The sequence below is a fragment of the Gorilla gorilla genome, chromosome 9 (assembly GCF_029281585.2).
Source record: "Gorilla gorilla gorilla isolate KB3781 chromosome 9, NHGRI_mGorGor1-v2.1_pri, whole genome shotgun sequence".
NCBI classification, from domain to species: domain Eukaryota; kingdom Metazoa; phylum Chordata; class Mammalia; order Primates; family Hominidae; genus Gorilla; species Gorilla gorilla.
This window is the reverse complement of record NC_073233.2, coordinates 96242748-96255651: the sequence shown is the minus strand read 5'-3', so window position 1 is coordinate 96255651 and position 12904 is coordinate 96242748. Positions and strand designations below refer to the sequence as shown.

General features: G+C 36.3%; 1 long non-coding RNA gene across 1 annotated transcript in view; it reads right to left on the bottom strand.

Moving 5' to 3' along the window:
• The window catches only part of LOC134756468 (uncharacterized), a 54492-nt gene extending 46987 nt beyond the window's left edge, over window positions 1–7505 (bottom strand). Inside the window, exon 1 of the long non-coding RNA XR_010129172.1 lies at window positions 7415–7505. This is a non-coding gene — a long non-coding RNA (uncharacterized lncRNA). The remainder of the gene's footprint in view (window positions 1–7414) is intronic.
• Between the last annotated feature and the right edge of the window lie 5399 nt (window positions 7506–12904).

The following is a 12904-nucleotide window of genomic DNA, read 5'->3' as shown; positions in this document are numbered from 1 at the left end:
ATGAGATCGTTTTCCTAATTTTCTTTGTGGATAGTTCATTGTTACTGCCTAAAAATGTTACTGAGTTTTTTAGGTTAATTCTGTATTCTGCAACTTTACTGAATTCATTTATCGGCTTTAACAGTTTTTTGGTGGTCTTTAGGATTTTCTACATATAAGATAGTATGATATTCATATTATCTCCATTATTAGTTCATTAGCTATAACTTTAAATTTCTTAGCAGCTGTTCTGAAGATTATAATAAACATTTATAACAGTACCACAAAGTATTAGAGAAACTATATGAAAATATTCTGCTGTAAATTTCTTTCATTATATGTGAAGTACAAAAACATCATTTAAAGATTAATCATGATAAAGATACATACTATAAACCTTAGTGCTACTGTTAAGCAATAGCAACACAGGTGCTGTTTAGTCCTACGAATGTTATCTAGTTTCCTCTATTTTGACAATTTTGAGACCAGCACCCCAGTCCTATTCTGCTAATATGCAATATTCTATGCATATTGTTTTGTGTTGATATTGCTATGACTCAATTGTGCCTCTCAATAAACATGTTGAAGCTCTAACTCCCAATATGATGGTAGTTAGAGATGGAACCTTTGGCAGGTAATTAGGATTAGATTAGTTTATGAGGGTAAGGTCTTTGTGGTTAGGATAGTGCCCTTATAAAAAGAGAAAGAAATCTCTCCCTTTCTCTCTCTCTCTTCATCCTCATGCACACAAAGAAGTGATGAGGGCACACAGCCAGATGATCATCACCTACAAGCCAAAAGAAGAGGCCACAGAATGAAACCTACCTTGCCAGCACCTTAATCTTGGACTTCCCACCCTACAGAACTGTAAGAAATAAATTTTTGTTGTTTAAACCACCCATCTACGATATTTTGTTATGGGAGACTAATACAGGTATTAACAGAAATCTTCTTAAACAGATGGAATTACAATTTACAGAAAATCTCTCCATGTTACATAAGGCTAAATATAGATGAATGTAAGAACCTTCCTTATGTCATTTGCCAATAACTACAGAGAATAATGTTAAGGAAGAAAATACTAGTAAATGTAAAATTAGCAAAAGATTTTTAAACATTAAAATAATAAAGAAAGCTATTTAACACAAGCATAAACCACTGGGCTTCAAGTTTAGGAGCATGTAAATAAAATTGGCTACAGGAATTACATGTGTAATGTTGCTCTAACATTCTGTATGGTAGTATAGAGAAAGAAAGTCCATTATTAGAATTTAATGTTGTTGATGATTTAGAAGGATAAGAATTTATATTGTATTTATGTTTCCTACAATACTTAGCATAGCATTCTGCATATTTTAACTGCTCGTTAATATGTTAATTCTATTTAATTTTATTCCTTTCGATTACACAATTACGCATTGCTTTCACCTTGTAATCTTTTTAAAAAGCCAAAACACTGTATTACAATATAAGAATATGGAACAATAAAATGAGAACACACTTAAGATAACAGACCTTGGATGGATTCCATTGTGGAGAATGTAAGCAGGTCATTTCACCTCTTTAGAGTTCTGTTTCATCTTCAGGAAAACAACAGGGTTGGCAGGGTGATCCTATAATCTCATGCATTTATTCATTAAATGACACTGTTTTTTGAGTACCCATTTTATTACAAACATTAAATTAGGCTCATATAATAAATCTCTGGCTTCATGAAACTTTATGAAACTAGCTTTATTTAGATTTTTTCCTTTTTTTTTTTTTTTTTTTTTTTTTGAGAAAGGGTCTTGCTCTGTCACCCAGGCTGGACAGGCTGCAATGCAGTGGTGTGATCACAGCTCACTTCAGTCTCAATCTCCCAGGATCAGGCCATCCTATCACCTCAGCCCTCCAGTAGCTGGAACTACAGATGCATGCTACTACACTCAGCTATTTTTTTCTGTATTTTTTTAGACGGGGTTTCACCTTTTGCTCAGGCTGGTCTTGAACTCCTCAGCTCAAGTGATCCATCTGCCTTGGCCTCTCAAAGTGCTGGGATTACAGGCATGAGCCATCATTCCTGGCCAGAATTTTTAGAATTATTATTTCATCCCATTGCATCATCAGAAACCTTAGCATCTTGCAATACAGTATATGTTGGGACAAAACGATTATGGTATATAGGATACTGTGAAGCAGAGGCTGGAAAGCTGAAAATCACATTATCCAGATTCCCTTGAAGCTGAGATTCTGGATATGTTTATGTTTCACCAATCAGATGCACAAGAGTGAAATCTGAATTTAAATTGTTTTAAGTACAGAGAAAGGCCAGGTGTGAGACCTCTATTTTGCTGGTGTGGGTCACAACAAAACAGAGAGGGTATGGAACTTTCTGTAGCAGCAGCTTCTCAATTCAACAGTCAGATTCCTGATTATGATGGAAAGAGAAAAACCCTTAGAGACACAGTTCTGTTATGTGGTTTTCCAAGTGATTTTTGGAAGTTCTGCTTAAAAGTCTGTTATTTCATTTATTCCCCAAATTCTGTTAGCCATTTAGCACACATTTATAATTTATTTCTCCTAGAATTATCTACAGTAGAGTCAGTACTCTGCAACCAAACACTGACTGACAGAATCAACTAATACAAGAGAACATATACTTGGGAATAACTGTATAATAGTCCAAGTCAAAAGTTTCCTGGCTGATCTGAAATTATTAGTGAACTGAGAGATGTTCTGCATAAGTGTTTAAGAATAATGGATTTCTTTTCAGTAGGACTTCTGAACATTTTTAAATGGTTAATTTATCTTTTAAATCACACTATACAGCATTTCCTCCAATGTATTTGACCAGGAAATTAACTGTTCATTTCAGGGGAAATCTATTATCAGCTGGAGAAACACAGAGTTTGTGAAACATTGGTCTCATGTATTGCCCAGCAATCTGAGCCAACAACCTTTGCTTTTGTTCCAAGTCTATTTGTTCCAAGCAATTTATTTAGACTTTTATTTTCCATACATCTTATTGTCATGCTACAGTAAGTATTTTTCTAAATAGGAATGTCAATCTCCAGCCAGTTGAAAACAGTATACATTCTTTCATTATAAGTTGATGAAATTATTTGCTTGAACAAATAAATTCCTTTTCAGCCTGCATAAAATAATAAAAATTAGATGTAAAGGCAAAACCAGTTTATTTCAAGAGCTGACAGAAATAAAAGGGAAAATAATGAGAAGATAAATAGATTTTGTCTTTATTTTCCAGTTTTTTTGTAGATTTAAATGAGTTTAATGGGGGTAAGACTTGTAAAAGTCAGAAGGAACTCTGAATGTGTTTGAGATGAGAAAATATTTAACTACTAGAAAATCTTGGGCACTGAGATCATCCTTAGCTATACAAAATTAATGACATCGTTGTGTAATGTGCTAAGTACTATCATTTTCTAGAGTAAAGAGAGGAGTAATTTTAGCCTACAATGGTAAGGAAAGCAATCGCAGAAGATGCGATGTTAAAGTTCCAGTAGGCTTATTACAGCTAGAGTTGACTAGGGTAGAATAGAATGTAAACAAGATGATTGAGGGTGGGTCAGTGTGATTGCAGACCTGGATGTAATTTCTAAAGATCTAATGAATTCTGAAAAGCATAATCAAGTCTCACTACTTGACTATGTATCATAATGTAAATCAAATGCTTAGAAAAGTGAAATAAAATCTGTGTCAGTATTATGATTAACTATCATGAATAAACTTAGATGATATTGTTACAATTATAAAATTATAAAATGTTAGAATTAAAAAGAATTTTTGAAACTATGTTATTCAAATCCTATACCCATCTTTCCACCTAAAATTTAATTCAGTTCAAAAGAAGAGGGGAAAAAATGGTAGCCATATTAGACTAAGTTGGCCACAATAAAAAAGTTAAAAAAAGATAGGCTAAAAAATACTCAAAGAAATAATGGCTGAAAATGTCCCAAATGTGGCAAAAGACACAAACCTACATATTTAAAAAGCTGAACAAACCCCAAAGATGAACATTGTATAATAGAGGCTGTTGATGTCCTGCCAATATTCTCTTTGCTACCCACTGCCCTGACCCCTCCAGTTGCTGGAAGTAGCAGTGTTGTCTACCACCCACAGTTTCTCCCTTCTGTAAAGAACTGTCCTTGGTCAATGGCAGCCTCGTGGCTCAGGAGGTCAGCTAACCTCACTGTCCATCCCTTTGACCTTGGCAAAAAAAAAAAACCCCAAAAAAAACAATGACTAATGGAGGAGTACCAAAGGCCACTGCCTTACTCCAAGGGGATATTTACACTGTAGCAGACTTTTCTCCAGAGATTCTGTGAAATTAGAATGAAGCTAGTCTCAGTCTGAGACAATATTTTGTTAGCTTTTTTCCCATGCCCATCTTGCTGTCTCTACTCACCTCTTCATAAGAATATGGAGAAAAGCTAGAACTGTATTAATGAAGCAGTAGGATGCTAACTACAATAGTCAGGGAAGCCCTCCTGGGGATAAAATGTTAGGCTTCCATATGAATGAAAAGGAACTAGCAGGAGCAAGTTCTCTTTCTGTTCAAGAAAAAAACACAGTGTTGTTGAAAAACAGTGAGTAAGAGGAAAAGTGAAAGAAGTTATGATCAGAGAGGTGGTCAGAAGCCACATAGACCACGGTAGGAAATATATATATATATATATCTGTCTGTATGTAAAATATATGTATGTGTATATATATATATGTGTATGTGTATTATATGTGTATATATATACATATACACACACACATATAATACATATATACATATACACACACACACACATATATAACGCACACACACATATATATATATATTTAAAAGTACATTGCCTCCTCTGTGAGGATGGAGTTTAGAAAAGCAGGAGTTGAAGCACAAAGACCAGTTACGATGCTAATATGATAATCCAAATGGCTTGGATGCACATAGACATGCTGCAAAAGGAAAGATTCAGAATATACTTGAGAGGTACAAATGATGTCACTTGCTGCTGCATTGGGCATGGGGAGTGAGCAGAAGAAAGCAATCAAAAACAACTCCTAAGTTTTTGGCTTGAGCAACTGAGCAGATAATGGTATCTTTTACTGAGATGAGGGAGTTTATGGGAGAAATAGATTTGCTGAAGGTGGATGAGAGTTAACAATTCTTTTTTGGAAATGATAAATTTGAAATGCCTATTGATATTCAAAGTGAAAATGTCATGAATTTAGTTGTGTATGCAAGGCTGGAGCTCACAAAAGATGTCCAGATGGAAATTTGGAAGACATCAGCATACAAGCAGTACTTAAAACCCTATTACTGGAGGATGTTTTCTATAGGAAAAAATGTAAGAAGGCAACAGAAAGAAATCTGAGACTCAACCCTAAAGTACATCAACAGTTAGAGGTTGAATAGGATAATTTAAGCCAGAAAAGGAGACAGAATGAGGTCTCAGTGAGGCAGAAAAAGAAATGTGTGGTGTTAAGGAAGGCAGGATAAATAAATGTTTCAAGAAAGCAGGAGTGACTGCTGGTCAAGAGTTCTTAATAGGCTAAGTCAATGGCAGAGAAGTAACCACTATACTTGTTCTCTTGACTAGAGCTGATTGAGGGTAGTAATGGGAACAAAGACCAGGGTAGGTGTATGTTGAGGAGGGAGTCAGGTAGGTGGCGGGTGGCGGAGAGACAGGGAGTCAAAGAGGTTTATTTGTGCTTCTTTTTATGTAACTACTAGAGAGTCTAAATGATAAAGCAAATAATTTAATAAAGAGTAAAATAGCTGATGAGAGAGACAGAAACACACGAAGATTAGAGGATTCGTGAAAATATAAAAGAGTGGAATCAAGAGCTAAAGAAGAGAAGGGGCCTTCAAAGAAATAGCATCTCATCTCCCATAACAAAAGGAAAATAATAATAATTTCTAAATTATCCTTGCTAGTATGTAAAATTACCATGCATTTTTGTATACTGGCCTTATCAATCTTTTTTATTTTTATGTTTCAGTTTGAATAATTTCTATGGACATCTTCCAGTTTACTTTTTTTCTCAGCTGCATGCAGTCTGATTATAAATATTCAATATTATTTCCCTTATCTTTTTTTAATTTCTAGCAATTCCACTTGATTATATTTATTGTTTCTATCTCTATGCTGAAATTCATCTCTTTGTGCATGTCATTCTCCTTTTTCTTTAGGTCCTTTATTATTTTAATCATAGCTATTTAAATGTTCCAGTCGGAGAGTTTCAACTATAGTTTCAGCTATCAGACTCAACTCTGAATCTGATTTTTCCTGCTTCTTTTTTTTGTTTTGTTTGTTTGTTTGTTTGTTTGTTGAGATGGAGTCTCACTCTGTCACCCAGGCTGGAGTACAGTGGTGCGGTATTGGCTCACTGCAAGCTCCTCCTCCCAGGTTCACACCATTCTCCTGCCTCAGCCTCCCGAGTAGCTGGGACTACAGGCACCTGCCACCACACCCAGCTAATTTTTTGTATTTTTTAGTAGAGACGGGGTTTCACCATGTTAGACAAGATGGTCTTGATCTCTGGACCTCATGATCCGCCCCCCTTGGCCTCCCAGAGTGCTGGGATTCTTGCTTCTTATTCTTGACAATGGGGTCATTCTTTCTTGCTTTTGTGGGTACAGAACATAATTGTTACTAAATATTGGTAATTGTATGTGGAAAAACAGCAGATACAAAAGTAAATAGTATTTACGCTTGGAAATGTGTGTACCTCTACTTCTGAGTTGAGTCAATCTAGTTAGTAGTTAGACTAGATTTGGTAATTGTTTTTGCTATTGTTACCTGAAGTGTACCACACACTTCCAATTCCTCCAGTGATAGAATATGTACATTGTGCTTAGAGTGGTTCCTTGGGTACCAGAACATTTTTTTCAGTATTGCTGATCCATCCCCTGCTTTCAGCCATTCTCCACCACAGAAAGAATCTCTTACCACCCTTTGTCCTGGTCCCAGTTGGTAGACTATTATTGCTGGTTACTCAGTTTGAAGCTCTTGGAGAGAAGATGAGATTCTTGGCTCTAATGACCCAGTCTCAGTCTTAGGCAGATCCTATACACCCGGGCCTTGAAGCTTTGGCTTTTCAGCATTCCTGCTCCCCTTTTCCCCCTGGATCCTGCCCATACTCCAGTTGTAGCAGACCTCTGCTTTGTATCAGTCCAGGAACCTGGGCCCAAAAGTTTTCTTTCAAATTTCCAAGAGGTAGAGATATTTTAATTCTACCCTTCTCCCAGAAGGAATGGGTCTTTTTCTGGGTCCTGGAGAAAGAAGGTTTTCCTACCTTTTATGTTATCACTTTCATATAAGCAGAGGACCTTTTTCTGGCCCTTAATGTTGGAGTGGTTGTTGCCTCTTTCTCAGTGACTTAGTAATTTGTTTTATTTGAGACATGAATCCAGAGAAGTGAGTGGTAATTTCCAACTTACCCCAGTGGCAATCAGTCACTATCTGCTCATCTGCACACTGGTGCCACCAAGGGTCCTGCATCCAGTCTTCTGCATGAACACCTCTGGAAGCCTGTGGAAAAGAACATGTGAGTTAGGGTCAACTCCTTTTGTGTTTAGGTTCTCATGGTCATGAATAAGCTATCCTACACATTGCTTTAAAGAATTTGGTAACATTGTAACTGATTTTTAACATTGTACCTGCTTTTAGGACAGCAATATTTTTTCCTTTTATGTTCTGTCAGAAATGAAATAGTTCTTTTGTCCCATCCCTTTTCAGAGTAGTATGCCATTCATTGGAATTCAGTTGGTTTGCCTTGCAATGTCAGCTCTCTTATGATTTCAAAAAATTTTTTATGATTTTGTAGATTGTCTAACTTTTTCTCATTGTTAAGAAGGGAAAGACATTCTCTTGTCACGTTCTACATCTTAAGCAGAAATGGACATCCTCATCTACCAATTTTAGCATCAGTTGGTAATTCTTGCCTGAAAATCATTATGATTAAGGTCACACATTTTTCTAATTTCATTATTTCCACATTTATTAACTGACATTCAAAAGCTTGCGCTTTGAAAAAATACTGGTGAAAAAGGACTGTGGGAGTATCCACGAGTAATAAGGGTACCCCACACTACATTTCCTGAATTGTATGAACTATAAAATATTTTCCAGAAAATTCTAGTAAGTTTTCTTAATTCTGCCTCTTCATCAACATATAATTAAAATCCGCATTATTTCAGGGTTTACTAACTGCCTAACATTGAATTATGGACGATGCTAAGTTCTATCGATACAAAAGAAAATGATCTATTATCTGTTCTCAAAAAGAGTTAACCTTTACTCAACACTTACCATGTCTCAGGAACCCTTCTAAATGATTAATAAGTATTGCTTTACTTAATCCTCACAACAATCCTATGTGTTGTGTACTTATTACTTTTTTCATTTATAGTACATTTAACCACAGTAGAGATTCATAAAAATTAGGTAGTCTGTGAGAGACAAAGTTGAGATACAAACCCAGGCAATCTGAATCTAGAACCGATGCTACTATGCTCCTCTGCCTCTAAGTGTGGTGGAGTTAAATGGGCTTGAGATCTCTTCTCAGTCAGATCTGGGTTCTAATCTTGGGAACAGCGCTTACTATACGTGTGGCATATGGTCAGTTTCTGTTCATCTCTCTTTAGTTTGTTTTTTTTAATCTGAAAAATGGGGAAAATAATACCAATGTCCTCAAGCTAGTCTAACAATAAAGAAGAGTACAGAATGCTAAAGAAAATCCAGTACTGTGTCTGACATAGTAACTCAATCCTTAGTTTTTGTTTATTTCCTTTTTCATGAAGGCTGTCAATCTGGTGCAAATAAAATATGTTTCAGTGTGGCAGTGCTATGCCAAGAGATGTACAAAGTACTCTCCTAATGCAGAATAATTAGTTATTCTCAACTGAAGAGGAGGTTAGAGAGAGGTTCACAGGGCAAATGAGCCTGCAGTGTCATAAAATGCATGGCATAACCTGTGTACTTGAAAAGGAATGATAGTAATCACAATTTAATGCCAACTTCCTTTTAATCTTCTGAAAATACTCCACTCACATTAGCAGATGTAGCTACTACATGAGTCTTCAAGATAATTTTTAAAAGCACTAGACCTTTGGAGGAGAAATATTTTTTCCACAAACTTGTGGGTTCTGACTCTGGACTTTGCTCTCTGCTGTCTATAGTAACACTGAGAAGACTTTTTTTCACGTCCAATTGTGTAGTCTTAAGAAACTAATGGATGGCATTCATGTCCCCTTGAGGTCTTTTTTTTTTTTTTAATCTTGCAAAACATCTCCAGGTTTCTAAACTAATCTTCCTATTCTGCAAAGTTTTTTTTTAATTCCAGAGACATTCACTGTCATTCTAGACTATAAGAGAGGTGTTGAAGATGTAATAGTGAGAGTTACTAAATTCCCTGCTCTGAAGACACGTGCAGCTAGAGAGAAGACAGACAAGAGAAGAGATGTTTTCTCAGGGTGCTATGGATTACAGACTCTTCTTCCTCCAGGCCTCCATCTCTAGAAAAACACCAGTAAAATATGAGCAACCCTCACATTTCAGTCACATTTGACAATGTGCATAAAATTCTTGGAAAATAAAAAAGAACAGAGCGACATTACACTGAAATTGTATCTCCTTTATCTGGCACTGAGATTATTCTTGCCTCTGGTTTAGAAAAAGCTGCAGAATCAGAAAAGCAAATGTGCCTAACCCTGCAAAGAAAAAGAACTTGGAGGCAGGAGAGAGCAAAGCTAGCTGGTTCAGAGTCAGTTTCGATGAGAATATAAACCATTTGGTGCAATCTGAACCTGAGACTAACGTATTTCCTGTTCTCATGATCAAGTGAAGTTTCCTCTCTTGAGAAAATTTCTTTTTTATGTACTCCTATGATTCAGCTGACTGAATCCTTAAGGAATCAATATTAGTCAATTGGGTTCTTTAACCAGTAGCTGTCAGTGTAATTTGAAGAGTTCAATAGAATTACTTCAATCATTTTTGCTCCATCCACATTATGTTCGTTCATTCTCTTTCTCTCTCTTTCTTTCTTTCTTTCTTTTCTTTTTTTTTTTTAACAGAGTCTTGCTCTGTTACCCAGGCTGGAGGGCAGTGGCACAATCTTGGCTCACTGCAACCTCTGCCTCCCAGGTTCAAGCAATTCTCCTGCCTCAGCCTCCTGAGTAGCTGGGATGACAGGTTTGTGCCACCACACCTGGCTAATTTTTTGTATTTTTAGTAGAGATGGGTTTTCACCATGTTGACCAGGCGGGTCTTGAACTCCTGACCTCAAGTGATCTATCAGCCTCAGCCTTTCCAAGTCCTGAGATTACAGGCATGAGCCACCATGCCTGGCCCATTCGCGTTATTTTCATTTTAATTTTTTTTATTTTACTGTACTTAAAGAGAGATGAAAACACCTTGGCATAGAATTTCCTATGACAGGTTGTGGTGGAGTTGGGGGAGAAATTCTTCCCCATTTTAAAAATTCTACACACTCTACATCCTTTCCACGTAAAAAAGGGGCCACTGATACATGATCAATAGTTTTCCTGTTTTGCACACTTACGACCAAAGGCCCACATTTATAAGATGCCCAGCCAAGGTTAGCAGTTCATTCTGTGACCATAGATTAGGGTTTTTTCTCAATGTACAGCAAAGGAACCTCTGCAGACACCAAACTTTGAAAACACTAAGTCCTTACTCTCCAAGATCATTATTAACCAACCCAGAGCCCTGGACAACATAGCTATCTTATCCCAAAGGTTTGAAATTAAGAGAGATGTGAGTCCCTCAATTTGCCCACAGAAAAATAAAGTTTCATGTCAGAAGGAAGATGTACTGATGCTTCAAGGGGAAGATAATGATAGAGTGAGCTCTTTCAATATTTCTTTTTAAGTAGACTCAGGAGAAAGAGGTTGGTCCCACAACCCAGAGACATACATGCCTCTCTCAGCCTCAGAGCTAAAGGAGGAGACTATACTTGTCCTTCTGAATTATGCTAACCTTGCACAAGAAAATAGTGTCATGGCTTCCACAAACCATAGATTTCTGAAGGTACTCAGAGGGAGAGAGCTAGGTTAATTTTAGAATTTTTATTTAAAAACTAATAAAGTAAATGTCTAAAACTAATTTATTAGTTTAAAAACTAATAAAGTAAACTAATAAAGTAAATGTCTTTGTCATAATATGTGTGTGGAGGAAGGGGTAGTAGTAGGGAAACACTGAAGTACTAGGCTACACGTCTGTGCTCTTGATTTCCAACTGTGGTTGCAAGAATTGTGTCGATTTTCTCATGCTTCCTTGTTTGCAAAGTTTGCAACCTTTCGTGCTACACATGTTATTAGCACCACACTCTAACCAACTGAGCTAACTGGCCTCCAACAATACATGTGATAAATGCACATTCAACTTCTAACTAAACAAACGTTTGACTGAATAGTTTTGCTTTTTAAACTGTGTAGACATTTGATGTCCCCTCTTAGTTACTTCATCAGTGTCACACATGACTCATTAAAAGCCATTTTTATTCAATAAAAATATATTAAATATGTACTTGGTACAGGGATTGTGCCAGACCTCTTTTCGAGAAGGGGGTATAGAGATAAATCAAATATGAATTGCATATATAGATATAGATAGTGAGATAGATGGAGATAAAGTGACATGGAAATGATGGAGAGGAAAGTGTCATTGTTGCCAGGTGAGCTGGATAAGATAGAACCTCAGGATTAGAATTGGCTCTGGAAGGATGGGTAGAATTTGAAACTGAGAGATGGAACATTGCAACCAGAAAGAAGAGTCTGAGTAGGAACATGGTCCATGGGGATCAGGCATAGGTTTGAAGGGAAATATTGAAAATAGGTTTCAGGTCCGGGAATACTGAGCAAAAGGCCAGGATTTACGTACCACTGAGAATTACAGTTATACACATTATTGTACAACTTGGCTCTATAAAACATGCTGACTACTTTTCTGAGTTTAGTTCTCTTTGTCTGAAATTCTTTCCCATCTTCCCACCTCCATCACCATCCCTGGTCACTTTTTTCTACTTAATTTTTGCCCATTATTTGGATATCAGCCTAAATATTACTTCCTCAAGGAGATTTCTTTAACCCATCTGATGAAGTCAGAGCTTTTTAAAATAATTATTCACAATGCCCTATGATTTTCCTGCACAGCAGATATGAAATTTTAATTACATAGTCTTGTGTTTAATTATTATTTTCCCTGCTAGATGATAAGCTTCAGGAAGGCAGAAATAATTTTCATCTTATTTAATTCTATATCCTCAGTGTCTAGCAAACTATCTGGTTTATAACGGGTGTTCAAATAAGTATTTCTGGAACAAATGACAAACTAAATGAAGATATAAAGATAATTAGCAGCATGATATGCTAAAAGTAGGGAAGATAAAGACTTTAGGGTTCCCAAAAGCATAGGGGTGAGCAACGTCACAGTACTGTTTTCAACCAGGGTTTAGCTGACAGAGAAGTCTTTAAAGTATGTGGTATGCCAAGTCTTGTAATATACATTTGAGGTGGCACCACTAATATAAACAAGAAAATAATAGCTCCATATATCAAGGGCTTATTGGACGCCAGGTTGCCAGGTTATACATGCATTACTTCATGCAGAGATGAATAAGACATGATACCAGCAATTCATCATTAATTGGGGAAAATGATAATGAGTAATGCAAATAATTAACTTTAATTTGATTAATTTGATGTGTAAACATTGTTTCTAAGATAGAAGTAATTACTGAGACTTTCAGAAAACAGAGGGCATGGGAGAAATTAATTTTGCCTATGGGAATCAAGGAGGGATTCAAAGAGGTGACATTAAGCTAGGCCTTGAGTACAGCAGGTAGATAAGGACAGAGGGGTGTAATTAAAGGCATTAGTGAGAAAACTGTGTGAAAAAAGACATGAAAG